The 20244-nt window shown below is 41.5% G+C and overlaps 1 long non-coding RNA gene across 1 annotated transcript in view; it reads left to right on the top strand.

Annotated features, from left to right (window-relative positions):
* The window catches only part of LOC108392290 (uncharacterized), a 201460-nt gene extending 182748 nt beyond the window's left edge, over nucleotides 1-18712 (top strand). Inside the window, exon 3 of the long non-coding RNA XR_012130641.1 lies at nucleotides 17627-18712. This is a non-coding gene — a long non-coding RNA (uncharacterized lncRNA). The remainder of the gene's footprint in view (nucleotides 1-17626) is intronic.
* Nucleotides 18713-20244: the final 1532 nt, after the last annotated feature.

The following is a 20244-nucleotide window of genomic DNA, read 5'->3' as shown; positions in this document are numbered from 1 at the left end:
GTAGGTCTAGGTAATCACTTTAAGATGGAGAGATGGAGACTGACATTCTAATTAGAGGTGTTGAAGCTCCTGAGTGGGTCCTGCACACAAGGGTGGGACAGACCAAAGGAATATTCCCTGGAGAACCAGGTCTATAGGGAGAGATGGGTGAGTAGTTAAGGAGGAAGTTGAACCAGAAAGAGCCTGAAGTGGGGATCAAACCAAAGGAATGTGGCAGACATGTTGCTTCCTGGGCAGAGAAGTAGCCAAGGGAACAGGGGCAGAGCTGTGGGGCTGCCCAGCCCAGGAGGTAAGTCCTTGAACTCTGGGTCTGAGGCAGGGCATTTCTTCATATTGAGCATGGAGTGTCTTACCTGAGTGGGTAGTTTCATGAAGGAGCTGCATGGACTTTGCTCAGCCTGAATTCATAGAGCATCAGCATTGGATGTGGCCTTGAGGAGCCCAAGTGCAACTGCCTTGATTTATAGACAAGACACCAGAAGCCCAGAAAGGCTAACTGATTTGTGCAAAGGCACACAGCTAATAAGTAAGGTAGCTAGATTTGAGGGCAGCATATCTGATTCCACTCTGGTGTTCTCTCCTTTGTATACAGCTACTCCATTGTTATTTTGTTGTATAATTCATTTAGGATCTGCTTTAGGTCATTCACTCATTCTGTAAACATCTGCTGTGTAGCAGACATTGTGCTAGATGTCTCTTGCCCCCGAGTTGCTCACAGTGTTATAGGAAAGACAGATTAAATAAATGATTACAAGCAAATGCAATGTGTGCCCTGCTAGGGTCAGATGTGGGTGTGCTGTGAGCACACAGGGGATCCCTGGGGTTAGGGATAGTTTCAGGAAGGAGGGCCAACTTAAAAAAAATGTCACTTTCATAATTATCAAGCTTAAATCCAGTCCCAACTATGCCAGGCACTGAAAATAGCCCAATATCCAAAGAAGAGGAGGCTCAGAGGTGGGAGTCTAGCACACTGCTGGAGAGCATGATGGATGGGCTGTGATTCAGACAAACCTGTCTTTGAACTTCTCCATCACCTCCTAGCTGGTGACCTCAGGCAGTGACATTTCTTCATTGGTGAGGGTAGGGGTGGGGCTAATACCGCAGGGAGTTGTGGGGAGGTTGAAACGAGAGACTGTAGGAAATGAATTTAGCATGGGGCCTGGCACACGGTAAACAATCATTACAGGCTTTTGTGTTACACTTGGCCCATGTGAATTCCCGGTAATATGATTCCAGCCCACAGTGTGGCCAGCATTGGGAATGATTACTTTGCCCCAGACGTCAGCTTGCCTTCCTCCATCTGAAGCAGCCAGAGGCCTCTCTCTGAATTCACAGAATCACAGAGCATTAGCCCGCAGCTTCCCTGAGAAGAGATGCTAGTAGGAGAACAGCTGCCTCAAAAAAATCTGATGTGCTTTCTTTCTGCTCTGGGCCTGCAGTGTTAATTAGGAAGACTGCATGTGCGAACACTTGGGTTTTCTTTTCTTCTCTTTTCTAATCTCTCAAAAAAGCTCTTTTGATCAGCACCATGAGTAGATGTGCAAGGTCTCAAGTCTTGCAAAGACGTGTTAAGAATATGCAGGAGGTGCCGCCTCCTTTGACACCTGCCTCTGCAAACTCTGAGAAGAGTTTCAGTGCACCTTTGTCCTCTGTTCCTGACTCCCATATGGCTTGGACGACTGTTGGCTTGCACTTCCAAGCTCTCTGACTTCATGCTCCCGCCTGAACCTGGGCCTATAGAGTTTGTGCAGAATTAGGAGGACAGGCCTAGCCAGCCCTCTCCAAAGAGTGAGAGAGTGTGCTGAAAAGCTGCAGCCAGTGGGGCTGACCTCACTTGGCCCCATGGTGGCCTGGGCTCATGCAGTGGGTCTGATGGTTTCCCCCAGTCCTGGGCACTGCCTTGAGAATGACCACGTGGGTGGGCTTCCCTCTGGATAGGGGAGGTGGGGAGGTGGGCAGGGGCCACTGCAGAATGTGAAGGCCAGAGGCCAGAGCTGCTACATGTGTAAAGGAATGAGTGGTCAGGGCTCCAAACTCACATGTTCTTTCTCACTCTGTCAGTTACACCGACCGTCTTCTGTGACTGTAGGAACCAAATGAGTATGTATGTGGCTGTCTCGTAGTTTTCCCTCATGCCACCCCAAAGTAGGATTTAGCATTTTCTCACATCTCTAAAAAAGGAAACTTACTCCACAGGCATTGGTGATAAATGTAGACTTTACTAATGGTTTATAGTGGGCCAGAGAGGGGCTATATTGCATAGCACACAGAATTTTGTAAAAGAGACAGAAAGAGGAAGAAAGAAAATTAATGATGGAAGGGAAGAAGAGAGGGAGGGAAGGAGGGAGGGAAACCTCCATCCACTATGCTCTTGTTTTCCTAAGTCTTACTTCTCAGTGTTCAGGCACAGGATCTCCCTTTCTTTTCAGTCCTTGCCCTTGAAGTTGCGAATCCATCCCTAACTCCTGTCTCCCACTCTGAGAGCTTTCTGGAGGACCTCTCTGATTCTTCCCATCTGATCTGGTCATTTGGCTCAGGCTCTGTGTCTTCGGCTTGCATCTCTTCTCTCATCACTAGCTCAGCAAACAGCATACACCCTGAACTACTTAAAAGCAGTGGGGATCATAAATAACCAACATTTGTTCTTGTTACCAACAAAATGAAACTTGTAAGATCGCCAAACAGTACGTAAGTGTATGAGGTAGAAAGTGAACTACCCTAGCTCACCTCTCTCCGACTTCAGTCCTGCACCTGGCTTTTCTGTCCTCCCCTAGTTCCTTCCCCACCCTCTGAACTCCTGCAGGGTGACTTGCAAATGACTCAAAACTCTCTTCTTTTCATGGCACATGAACATTTCTCTTTCCTAGGGCCCAGGAGGTATTATTCACAGTTGCATTTGGATTTATTTTTTGTTGGAAGTCTTGGAGAGTCCCTGTGGCATGTAGAGAATCATCAAAAGGGACTGTAATCTACCTTTCAAATATATATGGAGTGACAGTCTCACAAAGGTAATGAAATTAATCATAGAAAATTAGCTTTTCTGGTACAAAACATTCTTTTAAAACATGGTAGAGGCTTTGTGCTGTACAGATTCTTCCTCAGAGTAAAGCAAAAGCCATGGCTTGCCTAGTCTGTTCCGTCCACAGCTGGCTCAGCCACACTGACTAGGGCTAAAGCACTAGTCTTGCTGGGGGCAGGTATTCATGAGAGCACTGCTTCAAGGGAAAACACTCTTGCCATCTTCCTATACTGTTGGCAAAGGTGGTCCTCCATGCAGCTCTATATAATCTATCACCCCCATGTCTTGAGTTGATGCTGTAATCCATTATGGAACCCTCTCAGGGCTGTGTGGGGAGTTGGTGCGGGGATTGAGAAATGGGGTTAAGTTCATCAATGGCAGTAGCCCAACACATTTCCTCATTGGAATCTGTCAGCATACAGAATGCAATAGCCTCAACCAAGAAAATGAAATGTTTGATTTGTCCATGGAGATTTAAGTTGCAACAGAAGGGAATGTTGGCTGAGAGTATCCTGAGTTATACTTTGTTTTCCTTTGAAGAAAGTGGACATCTAGTTTTTTATTGATATGATGGAGCCAAAGCATATGATTCACTTATTTCAGAGATTTACTTGTATATATATGTATGTGTGAACATATATATGTGTGTGTGTATAATAACATTATCTTATTATATGATTATGTTGACATATATGTCTCTCTAATATGTAGACATTTATATGTCTCTGTATATGTAATATATATTTATTTATATATATGTGTGTGTGTGTGTATATGTGTGTGTGTGTGTGTGTATATATATATATATATATATATATATATGTCAATAGCACTTTGCATGAAGAATATACACTCTTTCCCAGCTTTCTATAGAAGCTTAAGAGCATGTTTATGTCACAGTACAGTAAGTAGAAGAGTTGGCAGACTAACGACCAACCTTAAATTGTAGCTGCTTAGATAAGAGAAGACAAAAGTATTGATTTCATGAAGTTTTAGCTGATTACAGCTGAGCAGCACATCTCCAACTTCCCTTCCCCCAGGTGTTTTCTGCATTCCTCTTGTCACAGCTGTGCAGGTCTGCATATCCACTCCCAATGAAATGAAATATTGAGGTCCTGAGGCCGGGGCTTTGAACCCACCCACTTCTCCACAGTGCCGGCAAACACTACCACGTAACCAGCCAACCCAGACATCTGAGCAAAATGCCTTGGACCAAGAAGGGAACCTATGGCAGACATTTGTGATGGAGGTGGCGCAGGCAAGGACTGGTGAGGTCTCTTTTTATCTATGCCACTGCAAAGCAGGTTGGCTCTCCCCATGTGACTCCCCTTTGTTGGGCTGCTTCTCCTCATGGGGTTAATTACACCAACTTCAGTCTCGGAGGGTAAGTTAATTGCAAACACTTTACAATTATCAGGAGCTGACAAGGTGCTTCACCACCATAAAGCATTACCTCTAATTATTGTTCATAATCATAAAAGTTCAGAAGTGCCATGGACTCCCATGGCAACCTTAACTCTTCTTTGTCTCTCTCTTGCACACAGTGATAGACTTTTTCATTATTGTATTAAATGCAGCTCATAAACCTGCTGCATTATTGGGCAAATATTTATTTTGAAAGCTGAGATAAGTAAGCAGTTCTGGGGTAGTGATTCCTCTTTTAAATGCTCCAGACAGTGCCAGTCCTCATTCTGATGACATACACGAGGCCCTCAGAATATCAACTAATGCACTTACTTCATCTGCAATAGCAAAATCCTTATCAGACAGGTGTCAGGAGGGAGGACATGTAGTGTGACTTTATTTTCATGGTACGTCAGTAAGAATAGCCCAAGCTGACTGAGAGTATCTTATAAATATAGCAGAAACATATTTCTAAGCAAGCAATACAGGAGAATATAAACCATCCATCAATTTACAGGTAGATGATGGGGTGTGCTCCAGAATGAAAGCATAAAGCTATGAGACTTGGCAAGTTTATAAAGTTGGCTAAATGAACTGCTGAATATAAAAGTCCATTATAAAAGCAGTTTGACTTTTACATGTATATGGCTTCATGTATAGTAATTGCAATGTCAGTGGGAGGAAATCAACCTTATGTACATGGAAGTACTCAGCAGGGTGTCTAGTCTGGCGCATCTTCAATATGCAGTTTCTTAAAGAGGTTGGTCAAATTGTCTGGAAATGCTGCTGCCACACAGGTCTCATGTGGATGCTCCACTCCTACCATTAGGCTGGGGGTGTATTGGTTGGGTCTGTAATTACTAGTGGGGACCAGTGGTGGAACTTGGCTTTCTTTTGTTTGCATGCCTGGAGCCTAAATCTGATTTCTGGGAATTCCCTCTTTAAGAAAAGCAGCTCTGACCATTGTGCTTTACTTCAGTTTGGAGGAAAGAACACCAGGTGCTTTCAGTAAAGTCTTCGGGTCTAGGGTGATGTCTAGTGCCCTTGATTAGAGCCCACTGATCCCACTGGGGGAGCTGTGAAGGCAGCAAAGGAAGGGGAATATTTATCCAGATGAACAGAAAAGTCAGACCTCAAGTCAAGGGAGGAAAAGCGAATAAAGAAAAGGAATGAACCACAGTGTCCTAGTAGGGATGCATTCCCAAAGAGCTGGCCCTCTTTGTGTCAAGTAACCAGGCCAAGTGACTGAGTCAGTATATGCATGGTGGGCATATTCTGTCTATATGGTCCAGGGAGGGACTGCAAAAGAAATAAAAATAACATAGTGGACTTACCTTCCAGTAGCTCACTGACTGGGTGTGGTACGTGGGACTGGGGGTAGGAAATCCAAAGGGAAAAAGACCTCAGTGGGCTACAAAGATATCGATAACTAGTAGAGTTTTGAAGGACATGTTATCCTGGAGCTGAAGTTAGCACTCCAGGCTGAGAGTGGGGCTCAGATAGCTTCTGCAGAGTAATGATCGGGCTGCAGAGACCAGGGATGGGATCCTGGCTCAGCCACTTTACTGGCTGTGGGACTTTGGGTGAATTACTTCCCCTCACCAGGCCTCAGTTTGCTCTTCTGAGAAGTGAGGGACAAAATAATGTGTATATTGGGAGGTAATTATGAAAATCAAATGAGATATTGAATGTAAAGTATTTTCCACATTGCCTGACACACTGTGAGTGCCCCATAATTATCAGTGAGTGTTAGTATTAATCTATAAGTTTGAAAAGGTGGGGAGGGGCATAGGTGGCTAATGGGAGCATATGTATGAAGATTAGAGATATTAAGATTGGAGAATGCAGTGCTATAATTATGCTTACTGTTTTAGGTAAGAGTCAAAGGTATAGGGATTTGCAGCTTAGATTCAGACTAAGATTGTCTGGGTTTGATAAATGAAGGCTGAAGGTATTCACTGCCAGTAAAATGGCATTACAGAGTATGTTAAAGGGACTTCTGTAGATGGAAATGTTCTTAAGCCTAAACAGTTTTCACCAATGAAAATAAACCCACAGTAAAGGTAGTAGGCCAGTTAATTACCAAGAAGGTATGAAATTAAAACAAAACAAAAGTAGTAGAACCAACAAAAAATGCAGATTATGACATTTAATATATAAAGTGTGGAAGAGGAAGAAGAATAAAAAGTACTTTTAGATTGTGTTTAAAGTAGAGCAATCATCAACTTAATATAGACCATTATATGCTTAGGAACCTATCCATGAACCTTATGGTAACTGCAATATAATGAATCACAACAAATACATTCAGATGACCAAATATATATTTCCCAGGTATATTTGGTCTTCAACCTCAGTTCCTCCTGAAAACACTGCAGAGTCTTCTATGTGAAATGGGTGTTTTCTATGCCAATAAGAGACTTTTGAATACCACACAAAGGCGGGGATTGGAGGTTGAATCAGCCAATGGCCAATAATTTAGTCAGTCATGACTATGCAATGAAGCCCTCACAGAACCCACTGAGAAGAGCTTATCACCGTCTTGGATCCTGCTTCTCTGTCAGAGGGAACTTCTACTCTTGGGGAACCAGAATGCCTCCATGTGCCACTGAGCCAGGCCCCAAGCTCCATGAGGATGGAAGCTTCTTTACTTGGGACATAGCCTTATGTATCTCTTCATCTGGCTATTAACTTGTGTCCTTTATGGTATCCTTTATTAAACTGTTTTCCTGAGTCCTGTGAGCCCCTCTCACAAATTAATCAAACCTAAGGGAAAGGTTGTGTGAACCTCCAATCTGTAGCTGGTACATCAGAAGCACAGGTTAACTGCCTGGGGCTTGCAACAGGCATCTGGAGTTGGGGGTGGAGGAGAGCCTTGTAGGATGGAGCCCTTAACCTGAGAATCTGGTGCTCTCTCCGGGCAGATAGCATCAGAATTGAATAGGGTTCTCGGACACCCTGATGATGTTTGAGAATTGCTTGGTGTTGTGTGTGGGGGAAGACCACTCACCCCACCACACACATTGGAATTGGTTCTGGGAACCTGAAAGGAGTTAAAGAACACATTGTAGTAACCACAATCTGAAAGCCTATAATAGATACACAAAACAATTTTTAAAGAGAAATCCAGTCAGAACACTAAAGAAAACCATCAAGTAACAAAAGAAGATTATAAAAGAGGAAGAAAGAAACAGAGAGGAACCAACCAGAAAACAATTAAAATGGCAATAAGTACATACTTATCAATAACCACTTTACATGTAAATGGACTGAAAGCACCAACCAAAGGACAGGATGGCAGAGTGGATAAAGAAACAAGATCCATCTATATGCTGCCTACAAGAGACTCATTTCAGACCTAAAGACATATACAGACTGAAAGTGAAGGGATGGAAAAAGATATTTCATGCAAATAATAGGGAGAAAAAAAAAGCAGGAGTTGCAGTACTTGTATCAGACAAAATAGATTTCAAAAAAAAAGAAAGTAATAAGAGACAAAGAAGGACATTATGTAATGATACATTACATAATGACAATGGGGTCAGTCCAACAAGATGCCATAACCATTATAAATGTCTATACACCCAACATAGGAGCACTAAATAGGTAAAACAAATACTAACAGAATGAATGGGGGACCTAGACTGCAATTAATTCATATTAGGGGACTTAACATGCCACTTACATCAATGGACAGATCAACCAGACAGAAAATAAATAAGGAATCAGAGGCACAGAACAGCATATTAGATCAGATGGACTTAACAGATATCTACAGAACATTTCACCCCAAAGCAGCAGGAATACACATTTTTCCCTAGTGTACATGGAATGTTGTCCAGAATAGATCACATACTAGGCAACAAAAAGAGCCTCAATGAATTCAAAAGGATTGAAATTATATCAAGCAATTTCTCAGACCACAATGTTATGAAAGTAGAATAGATTACACAAAAAAGGTCACAAACCACACAAACACATGAAGGCCAAATAACATGCTTCTAAATAATCAATTGATCAGTGAACAAATCAAAACAGAAATCAAGCAATACACAGAGACAAAGGAAAGCAAAAACACAACAGTCCAAAATTTGTGGGGTGCTGCAAAAGCAGTTCTAGGAGGAAAGTACAATGCAATACAGGCTTACCTCAAGAAACAAGAAAAATTCCAAATAAACAGTCTGAACTCACAATTAAAGAAACTAGACAATGAAGAACAAATGAAACCCAAAATAAGTAGAAGGAGGGACATAAAGATCAGGGCATAAATAAATAAAATAGAGAAGAATAAAACAATAGAAAAAAATCAATGAAACCAAGAATTGGTTCTCTGAGAAGATAAACAAAAATAGACACACCCCTAGCCAGCTTTATCATGAAAAAAAGAGAGACGACACAAACAAAAATGGAATTGAGAAAAGAATAGTCAAAACTGACACCACAGAAATACAAAGAATTATTAGAGAATTCTATGAAGAATTATATGCCAATATATTGGACAACCTAGAAGAAATGGACAAATTCCTAGAAAAGTACAATCTTCCAAGATTGACCAAGGAAGAAATAGAAAATTTTAACAGACCAATTACCAGAAATGAAATTGAATTAGTAATCAAAAAACTTCCAACAAACAAAATTCCAGGACCAGATGGCTTCACAGATGAATTCTACAAAACATTTGAAAGAGCTAATATCTTCCTTCTTCTTCTTTTTTTTTTATTAAGGTATCACTGATATGCACTCTTATAAAGGTTTCATGTGAAAAACATTGTGGTTACTACATTCATCCATATCATCAAGTCCCCCCCATATCTCATTGAAATCACTGTCCATCAGTGTAGTAAGATACCACAGTGTAGACAAGATACCACTACTTGTCTTCTCTGTGTTAACACTGTTTCCCACATGATCCCTCACCACACCATGTGTGCCAATAATAATGCCCCTCAATCCCCTTCTCCCTCCCTCCACACCCACCCTCCCCCACTGCTCCCCTTTGGTAAACACTAGTCCCTTCTTGGAGCCTGTGAGTCTGCAGCTGTTTTGTTACTTCAGTTTTGCTTAGTTGTTATACTCCACAAATGAGGAACTCATTTAGTACTTGTCTTTCTCTGCCTGGCTTATTTTACTAAGCATAATACCCTCTTATGTTCCATCCATTTGTTGCTGCAAATGGTAGGTAATATTCTTCCTTCTTTAAGTATTCCAAAAGGTAGAAGAGGAGGGAACACTTCCAAATTCATTCTGTGAGGCCAGCATCACTCATATTAGCATTAGTATTAACTTTTTCAGCATTTGACAAAATTCAACTTCCATTCATAATAAAAACTCTCTACACAATGGGTATAGAAAGTATGTACTTCAACATAGTAAAGGCCATATATGACAAAACCACAGCTAACATACTCAATGGTGAAAAGCTGAAAGTCTTTCCTCTAAGATCAGGAACAAGACAAGGTTGTCTACTCTCACCACTTTTATTCTACATAGTATGGAGGTCCTAGACATGGAAATCAGACTAGACAAAGAGAAGGCATCCAAATTGGTAAGAAAGAAATTAAACTGTCACTATTTGCAGATGACATGATATTACATATAGAAAACCCTGAAGACTCCACCAAAAAACTATTGGAACTAATAGCTGGATTCAGCAAAGTTGCAGGATATAAAATTAATACACAGAAATCTGTTGTGTTCCCATATACTAGTGATGAACTAGCAGAAAGAGAAATCAGGAAAACAATTGCATTTACAATTACATCAAAAAGAATAAAATACCTAGGAATAAACCTAACCAAGGAGGTGCAAGGCCTGTACTCTGAAAACTATAGGGCACTTATGAGGGAAGATAAAAAAGACACAAATAAATGGAAATCTATCCCATGCTCATGGATAGGAGGAATTATTATTATCAAAATGGCCATCTTGCCCAAAGCAATTTACAGATTCAGTTCAATCCCTAACAAAATACTAAGGGCATTTTTCAATGAATTAGATCAAATAATTCTAAAATTCATATGGAACCACAAAAGACCCCAAGTAGCCAAAGCAATCCTGAGAAAGAAGAACAAAGCTGGGGGGACCAAGCTCCCCTTCAAGCTATACTACAAAGCTACACTAATCAAAACAGTATGATACTGGCACAAGGACAGACCTATTGATCAATGGAACAGAATAGAGAGCCCAGATATAAACTCATACATCTATGGTTAATTAATATGTGATAAAGGAGGCATGAATATACAAGGAGGAAAAGACAGTCTCTTCAGTAAACTGGTGTTAGGAAAACTGGACAGCTACATGCAAGAGAATGAAACTAGATTAATGTCTAATTCCATACACAAAAGTAAACTCAAAATGGATCAAAGGCCTAAATGTAAGACATGAAACCATAAAACTTTTAGAAGAAAACAAGCAAAAATCTCTTGTACATAAGCATGAGCAGTCTTTTCTGGATACATCTCACTGGACAAGGGAAACAAAATAAAAAATGAACAAGTTGGACTACATCAAACTAAAAATTTCTGTATAGCAAAGGACATATCAACAGAATGAAAAGGCAACCTACAATATGGAAGAATATATTGGTAAATGATTTGTACAAAGAGGACACCCAAAATATATAAAGAATGCTTTATAATGTCCAAAATATATAAAGAACTCATACACCTCAACATCAAAAAAACAAATAACCCAATTAAAAAATGGGTGGAGGGCCTGAACAGACATTTTTCCAAGAAAGAAATACAGAAGGTCAACAGGCATGTGAAAAATGCTCCATAATGCTAATCATCAGGGAAATATAAATAAAAATCACAATGAGGTATCACCTCACACCAGTCAGAATGGCCACTATCCAAAAGACAAGAAAGAGTAAGTGTTGACAAGGATGTGGGGAAAGGGAACCCTCCTACACTGTTGGTGGAAATGTCAATTGGTGCAGCCATTGTGGAAAGCAGCATGGAGGTTCCTCAAAAAAGTAAAATAGAAATGCCATACAACCCAGGAATATTCCATTTCTAGGAATTTGTCCAAAGAAAACCAAGTCCCTGATTTGAAAAGATAAATGCACCCCTATGTTTATTGCCACATTATTTACAATAGCCAAGTTATGGAAGCAACCAAACTGTCCATCACTAGATGAATAGATAAAGAAGATGTGTACATATATATAATGGAATATATTCAGCCATAAAAAGAAAGAAATCCTGCCATTTGCAACACCAAGGATGAACCTAGAGAGTATTATGCTAAGCAACATAAGCCCAGCAGAGAAAGACAAAAACCATATGATGTAACTTATTTTTGGAATCTAAAAACAAAAGAAAATTAAGTGAAAAAAATAGCAGTAGCCTCATAGACAGTGAGAAGTGACTGTTGGTTACCATGGGGGAGGGTTGGGATTGGGTGGGTGGAGAGGGTGAGGGGAATAAAGGGGCACAAAAATTCTCAATCATAATATAAGTTGGTCACGGGATGGTAGTGCAGCATGGAGAATATAGTCAATGATTCTGTAACATCCTCCTGTGCTAGCAGATAGTAACTGCACTAGTGGGGCTGAGGATTCAATAAAATAGGTAACTGTTGAATCACTGTGTTGTATACTTGAAACCAATATAAGATTGCATATCAACGACACTTCAGTTAAAAAAAAAGATTGCCTGGGTTTTTGTTCTGTCTTTCACGACATGTGTTCAGCAAGTTGTTGATGTCTTTGTGCCTCAGTCTGCTCATTCATAAATGGAGACGATCACAGTGATGTCTATCACTGAGGGTTATTATGGGACGTAAATGAGTTAATATGTTAAACACTTGAAGCAGTGTCTGGCACATGGTAAGAAGTACATAGTACTGGCTGTCATTATTGGTGTTAGTGTTAGGTGGTTGTTTTGTATATGACTAGTGAAAGTGTTTCCTACTTAGAGCTCAGTAAAAATCTATACTGGTTGTTAATCACAAACCCAAAGTATCTAACCCAAGAGGGTTTGAGGAAACACAAGTCATGACCAAGTGCCAGAGGGGCCCTCACAGGAATAAAGGACGTTGCTGAAATGAGTAGGCCTCGTGTACTACTACACTGGTGTGATGGCAGTGGGTGAATCCATCACATTTACATCATGTAGGAAGTGAAATCTTGGTTGCAAAACAAATACCAGAGGACAGACACCAATGTCCAGGCTGCAATAAAAATTCAGGAATGCATGATAACAGCAGAGCCCAGCAGTATATAGGGGCAAATAACAGAGTAAGATGAAGCTTCTTGGGCAGGTTTACGTCACTCCAATCAAGGGACCTTCCCCATCCTTGTGCAACCACCTGCGGTAATTAAAAGGAACAACCATGAGGATGTAGGTGGCAGTACTGTGGTATATGTCCAGCACATTTTGAGTCATTAGCATACTGCAGATACAATTACAAAGCCCTTGCTTTTGTTTTAACTTCAACAGGAACTACAATGGAAGGGTTCGAAGGCCTGGGCAGGAATGACAGGACTAGTGCTTTTTGCAAGTGCAGAAACTATGCCCGGGGTGATGAGGAGCCTGTGTGGGCAGCTTGGCAGGCTCCAGCCTCCTCCCCCAAGTGGGTAGTGTATGAACACAGTACAGAGCTGCTGGCAACCTGGAGGGAATGCTGGGGCAAGAATTTGTGGGGACTTGCACGGGAGATGGGACAACATGCATCTAGTAATCCACCCATCCATTTATTCAGTGAATATTTATTGAACATTTTTATATGCCAAACTGTACTGGGCTTTAGGTTATGACATACAGCAGACATGGTCCCTGGGCTGTTGACAAGCCATTGGGGTACAGTTGGTAGGCATTATTGTGGGAGAGGTGGCTGTATAGACCACTTCTGAGAAGAAAAAGTAGAGGTTCTGAGCTACCAGTGGCTGAGAAGTCAAACTCCCTGCAAAAAGGGAGACAAACCAGCCAAATTTGGTGTTTTTCTTAAGCAGAATCAATAAATATTGGTTAAGTCTGATGGAGTTCTTTAAATCACAGGATTACTCCCAGGATATGCATCTATCCCATTTCTAAGCACATGACAGCTGAGTTATGTTAACTCCAGCCAAAGCTTTGCCTTCTTTATGTCACAGGCTCTGGGGACTCAGTTGGGGCAATACAGTGGCAGCCAAGGTGTTAACACAGGACAGGGCCTGGAGCTGCACAGAGGCTATAAAGTTGATTCCACCCTGCAGATCTCTTCAAGGAATAGAGCAAACTGCAGAGAAGCATGAAAACTGTGGAAATTTAAAAGCAGGTTTCAGTTTAACATTTCCGAAGGGCCTCAAAGTCATACACATACACAAAAGGTTTGAAACACATAATAAAATCCATGATAAATAGACCTCTCCAGTCCATCTCTCATCTTATGTCACACTTCCTTGTCCAGTTATCTTCCAGGAAACATGTGAGTTTAAAAATGAACTTGGATCTAATGCTGCCAGCAATGATTGATGCCTGGCACACCAAGTCATTTTTCTTCCAAAATCATCTTTCTTTCATGCTCTTGACACCCACCTACCAAACCTTAGGGAGACTCCTCAACTATGCTGTCTTGACTTTCATCATTTACTGTGCCTCAAGAATTTGTTCTTGTTTATATCAAATTCACAAGTAGGCTGACGGTGTTTTTTCTACTTTACAGAGAGAACTCTGTAAAATCAGAATGTAAATCTCTGTAACAAATGAGAAAAGAAGGTAGTAACTAATAGCTCTAAAGGAAAATAGCCTCGAAAGAATCAGGATTCATCATCCACACAGATAAAATTACTCATTAACCATGCTATTGCTCCATATTTTAAGCATCTCTTAAATAAGATTAATTTTTAGAATGACAGGTAATGCCACTTATCAGGGGAAATTAACAATTTATTTATCATCCTAGATTACATATTAAAACACATTTTATTGCAGTTTAATCTGGCGAGTCAGAATCTTCACCCAGAGATCAATCATCACTATCCTGGTGTGAAGCTTAGGAACTGGTGGAAATGTGGAAGAGGCAAAAAGGATGGGGTGCTGATTCTGTGTGGCCCCCTGTGGACCCATTCTCTAGGCTGTAGGAGGAGCCTGCTTGGAGACAGGGCAGCCTTTTTACATTGTATTTAAGCAACAGCATTTGAACAGACAGTACTGTCCTTTATGATCATTGCTCTAATTCAAATCATATTTATATTCTGATTACAAGATTGATATGTAGTATTTATTGAAAATAATTAGAAAAGTTTTAAAGAGCATCAAAGAGAAAATAGTAATCTTCAAAATCCTACCTCTGGGGACACCCACTTTGTCTAGTAACTTCTTTCTTTGTCTAGTGAGTTTATGCCTACGATGTTTTGAAAGAGGGACAATCTTGGTGGGAAGTGCAAAGGCCTTGTGGTCAAAGTAGGTTGGTGTGCCCAAGGAGGAACAAAGAAGCTAGTGTGGCTGGAGCAGAGGAAGCCAACAGTAAGAAGGAGTATCTTAGAAGAGGTGGTCAGAGAGGTAAATGGGGACCAGAACTTACAAGTTCTTGCAGGTCAGAGTAAGGCTTTGGGGTTTATTCTGAGTGATATAGGAAGTCACTGGGAAGGTATTCATTAAGGGAGTAACATAATATTACTAATGTTCTAAAAGGATCTTCTTAGAAGAGGAGAGGAGGGTAGCACAAGGGTAGAAACAGGAAGCCCATTTCCGTAATCCAGGCAAGATATCATGCTGCTCAGATGAAGATGCAAATGGTAGAGGTGGTTAAAAAGGGGGAGAGGATTTCCAGTTCTGGATGGAACTTGAATGCAAAGCTTAAAGGATTACTGGTAAATTGTGTGTGGGGTGTGAGAGAGAGAGAGGCGAGGATGGTTCCTGTGTTTTTGTTCTGAGCAACAAGAATGGAGTTGCCATTTACTGAGAAGTGGCAGACTGGGTGGGGGAAAGCAGGTTAAAGTCAGGAGAACAGGAGCTTAGCTTGGACACATCACATATGAGATTTCACTTAGACATCTAAGTGGAGGTGACAAGTGGCAGTTGGATTTATCACTCGGGAGTTCAGAGGTGATGTCTGGGCTCCAGAATTAAATTTCAGAATTGTCAACAAGGAGATGGTATTTGAGGCCACCAGGCTGAATGAGATCACTCGGGAGTGAGTGTGCACAGAGATGAGAGGAGATCTGAGGACTGAGTCTCCAACATTCAGAGGATGACAGAGGAGCTGGAGAAGGAGTAGCCAGGGTGGGAAGAGGAGAACCAAGAGGCTGGTATCCCAGAGGTCAGTTGATGAAAGTCTTTTAAGAGGGAGGCAGTAATCAACTATCAAATCAGAACTGCTGCTCGGTAGAGTAATTTTGCTGAGCAATGATATGGCAGTGAAGTCATTAGTGACCTTGACAACAGCAGCTGCTGTGGAAAATTGAAAGTGCAGGGGCTGCATGAGGGGATGGGAAAACAGAAAGTGGAGACAATATGCATAGGCCAAACAGTAGCACAAAGTATATATTCAGTGAAAATCTCAAGATATTCACTGTCATCATTATGGAATTATGAAAAGTCAAAGTATTCACTCAGGAAAGAGGGACATGCTCCTGTCTATGGGCATCTGTGAAGATTGTCTGCTAGGTTAGGGAGGGCAATGATTTATACTACCAAGAGCTTCAGAGTAATGTGTGTTATTGGCACATCTCTAAGGATGGAATTAAGAATGTCCAGTAAAGAATTCCTTTACCATCCATTATTTGTCACCAGAGAAGTAATGCAAAAAAAAAAAAAAAAAGAGAAATAATTTGATAAAAGCAGCTCAGATTTTTCTGGTGGTTTTCACTTTGTAAAAGTTCCTTTACACATGTCACCTGATTCTCACATGGGCAGGGAAAGGAGCCATTATTTCACAGGTGAGGATGCAGGGACTAGGTCAAGGCCGTAGGGGGTCTGACTAGAGGAGCTGGGTTTGACAGAAGTTCTTTTGAGTCTGAATCTCAGCTCTTTCCACTTCGTCATTCTGCCTTTCTTAAAAGGCAGGATTGCTTTTTATTTTTTTAAGCTTGCTTGTAACAATCAAATACTTCCCATGGGTCAGGCCCTCCTTGATGGGCTTTCTATGAATATACCATGTGATCTCAGAACAACCCTATCAAGCATTCATTATTAATACCCTCACACTATCAATGAGGAAACTGGCACAGAGAGGCTAAGCACCTTGCCTAAAGTCACACAGCTAGGAAGCTGTGAATTAGGATTAGAACCCAAGCATTTTGACTTCAGAACCTCTGCTCTGAACTAGTGTTTAGCCATTTCATCTTCTATATAGTCCAACCTTCAAACAGAGAAAATATTACTTGACCACAGTCACATGTTGATTGATGCTGATCCTAGTCCAGAACTCTGCTGATTTTGATCCGTTAAAGGGAATTTTATTGAGCAACCTCTGAGAATCCTACATAACGTTAGGTATTTTGAAGACAGGCACACGTAGAGGTGGGGTGTGGATTTTCCTTTCAGGGAGGTTGCAGCGCCAGCCAGTGTGCCACCAACTGACTCGTTTGGTAGTTTTCACCATGATTCAGAGTAGGAGGGAGAACTACATGGTCTAATCAATTATTATTTAGCAAATATTTCACCCCCAATGCATGGGAAGAGCGTGCTTCTCTGCCTGTGTTGTGCTGGACCATGTGACCTGCTCTGATCACTGAAATAGTGGCAGTTACTATAGGAACAGATTGTGTTTGCCGAGCTTGGCTCCGTCTCTTGCAGTTCTTCCATCTGTTGGGAGAGGATCACATTCCCAATAGCTCCTTCAGCCTGAGTCCCAGAACAGGAGATTCAGGGAGCAGACCTGACTCCGACCGGCAGCCCAGGGCCACGCCCAGCTGACTCCAGGTGAGTTCAGCGGCGCTAACAAGAGCCACAACTTAGATCCATGAATGAGAAATAAACGTTTGTTGAGTTGTTGGAGTTGCTATGCAAAATTATTATGGAAATAGCTGATTAATCCACATGGGAAATATAGACTGAAAATTCATGAATGTAGTTTGAAGATTTAGTTACCGTCTTATAGTAATAAGTTGGTAGATGGTATCTACCTGTGAGTGAGGAACAGATCAGTTTACTGCAGCCCCGTTTACTAGCCATTGTCTTTCCCCTGGGAACCATACTTTGAAACTGATCTTTGAAGAGGAGAAAACCAACTGCTTATCCATCTCTCTTCCTTTTTTTTCTTTTACATTAGACACATCAACCATGATGACTGCCACATCTATAGCCCCATTTAAGAGAAAATGCACTGCAGCTTCTGGGGAGGGTCGGACTTAAGCAGCCACATTTGAAGTCACATACATGCAACCCAATCTCTTCCAGCTACATCTGATCGGACCAGAGGCAGACCCTGAGCTAAGAGCAGCTAACCCAGAGGCTGGCCTGAAAAAAGTGATTAGCTCATCCAATCAAATCCCTCCAAAATTTGAATGAAGAAGAACCGAAACTTACAGGTTGTGTAAACAGAGATGCAGAGAAAATCAGGCAGAAGCAGAGGAGAGGCACAGTATTCGTAAGGCATGACCAGACAGTTCTAGAGTGAAGATCCATGAAGCTTGGCCCCAGGAGTTTCTTGTTCAAAGTTCCTGAGATGTTCTTTCAATTAGTGCTCAGTCTGAAGTCTCCCCGCCAAGCCCCACACTTACTTACCCAAGCTAACTTGGAAATATTCTTGCACACTTACCATTAACTCTGTAAAAATTCCTCAGTTATTCCTCTCCTTCACCTCCATGGCTCTGCCTGAGAAAGGAAAGGCTGCAGCCACTTCTTGCCCCTGGTACCTTCCCTCCTCAGGCCAGGTTGCTGCACTTGTTTTGATGACCTTCTGTGATGCTGTAATATACAGTGGAAATGCGGAGAGAATCAATTGAAATAAAATACTGCCAAGTGTGTCCCTTTCAAAGTGAAGGGCAGAGATGTTTTGCACGCTCTTGATTAGCATGCACAGCCACAAAAGCAAGCTCAAGATTCAGTGCTCAGGGCAGACACCTTAAGAAGGTGTGAGAACACGGTGGCCCAAAGGAGGAAGCTGCAGAGGCATGGAGGGCAAAAAGGGACACCGGACTTCAGAGAAATATTGTCTCTTGTGGTAAATTGAGCACCAAGACTGCTTTTACATTCAGAGAGGCTATTCTAATTTCTTCTGAAAGTGATAATAACAAATGAGGTTATTAATATGCCCCATTTTGAAAACTGTTTCATCATCCTTAAATGCAAACTGAGTCATTTGTTTTCATTTGTTTTTCTTACCATCCTTGAGCAATAAAAAGATTTAAGTCGTTCTGTTGTATGTCCTTATTTTGCACACCTCACATGAATCAGGGGGCCCTGTGGATCATAGGTAATAATGGAGCCTGTAATCATGACTTGGGGGACATGTGCAGGAGGCGCCCTCCTGACTCCACCAGATGAGGTCACTGGATGGGGCCCCTCTATGGACATTGTGTCTGGCACTTAGGCCTGCACATTTAAAACCCAGGGAATTACCAGTTCAGTGTATTTATATAATCTGTCCATAATAACAAAAACTGTTTAATTCCTTTATCAAACATAAATAAATAACTCAAGCAATACAAAGTAGCTTAAGTAACATAATTTTCTAAATATAAGAAAGGGCTGGTATCGACCTCAGGGCATTATGCTGAGTGAGAAAAAGCCAGTCTCAAAGAGTTGTATGCATTGTATACTGTATGATTCAATTTATATAACATTCCAGAAATGGCTACATTATAGGGATGGAGAACAGATTAGTGACTGCCAGAATTCACAGATGGTGGGGGGTTGAGGAGGGGGATGGGTGTGGCTATCATGTCATAGCATGAAGGAGATCTTGGTAGTGATGAAATAGTTCTGTATCTTGATTACAGTGGCAATTACACAAATGTGGGCATGTGATGAAATGACATTGAACTATACCAATTGTGTTAATGTAAATATCCTGGTTTTGATATTGTAGGGAAATTATGTAAGATGTAACCACTGGGGGAAGCTGGGTGACCTCTATGTGTTTGCAGTGTCTGTGAACCTATGAATCTATAATTGTTTCAAAATAAGTGGTTTTTTGCAATACATTTATCTGACAAAGGGCTCACATCCAAATATGTAAAGAATTCCTACCAATCAATAAGAAAAAGGGAAAGAACTCAATAAAAATGGGCAAAAGAGGTTACCCAAATGTCTAATATTCAGTTGTTAATCATCAGGAAAATACAAATTAAAACCACAATGAGATACTGTTGCATACCCATCAGAATGGCTAAAATGTAAAAGACTGACAGTATTAAATGTGATGAGATATGGAGCAATTTGAATTTTCAGATACTGTAGATGGGAATGTAAATTGGGTCAGCCACTTTGGAAAACTGGGAGATGGACTTCCCCGGGAAGCCACCCCTGTGATGAAGCCTGGCGTGTAGAAAGTTCACCAGTGAGTGCTCTCGGGAACAACTCCTCCCAGCACCTGGGAAAGGCAAGGACAGGGAAGAGCAGTAAGGAGGTTCACACAGAGGGGAAAGATGGGCTTCAAGGCAGTTTCAGAAAGACCTCACCAGGAGCGCTATAACTGGGATGGCCATTCAGACTTGTTCTGCGTTGGGGCAAGGTGCTCAGTTTTGTACCCATCAGTCATTGATGACTGATCAGTCATTGGATGTGGGCTGGCCTGGGAAGGAGGTGTGACACTGGATGAGGCACCTCTCCTCAGCCCTTCCTGATGGGAGCTGACTGGGATGGCTGTCCTCCAGCCACACTCCCAACAGCTAGGGAAATAGTCCTTCAGTCCTGTAGGGGGATCTGAGTGGCACATCATAGCTC

Source organism: Manis javanica, chromosome 1 (assembly GCF_040802235.1).
Source record: "Manis javanica isolate MJ-LG chromosome 1, MJ_LKY, whole genome shotgun sequence".
NCBI classification, from domain to species: Eukaryota; Metazoa; Chordata; class Mammalia; order Pholidota; family Manidae; genus Manis; species Manis javanica.
This window is presented reverse-complemented; position numbering and strand designations above follow the sequence as displayed.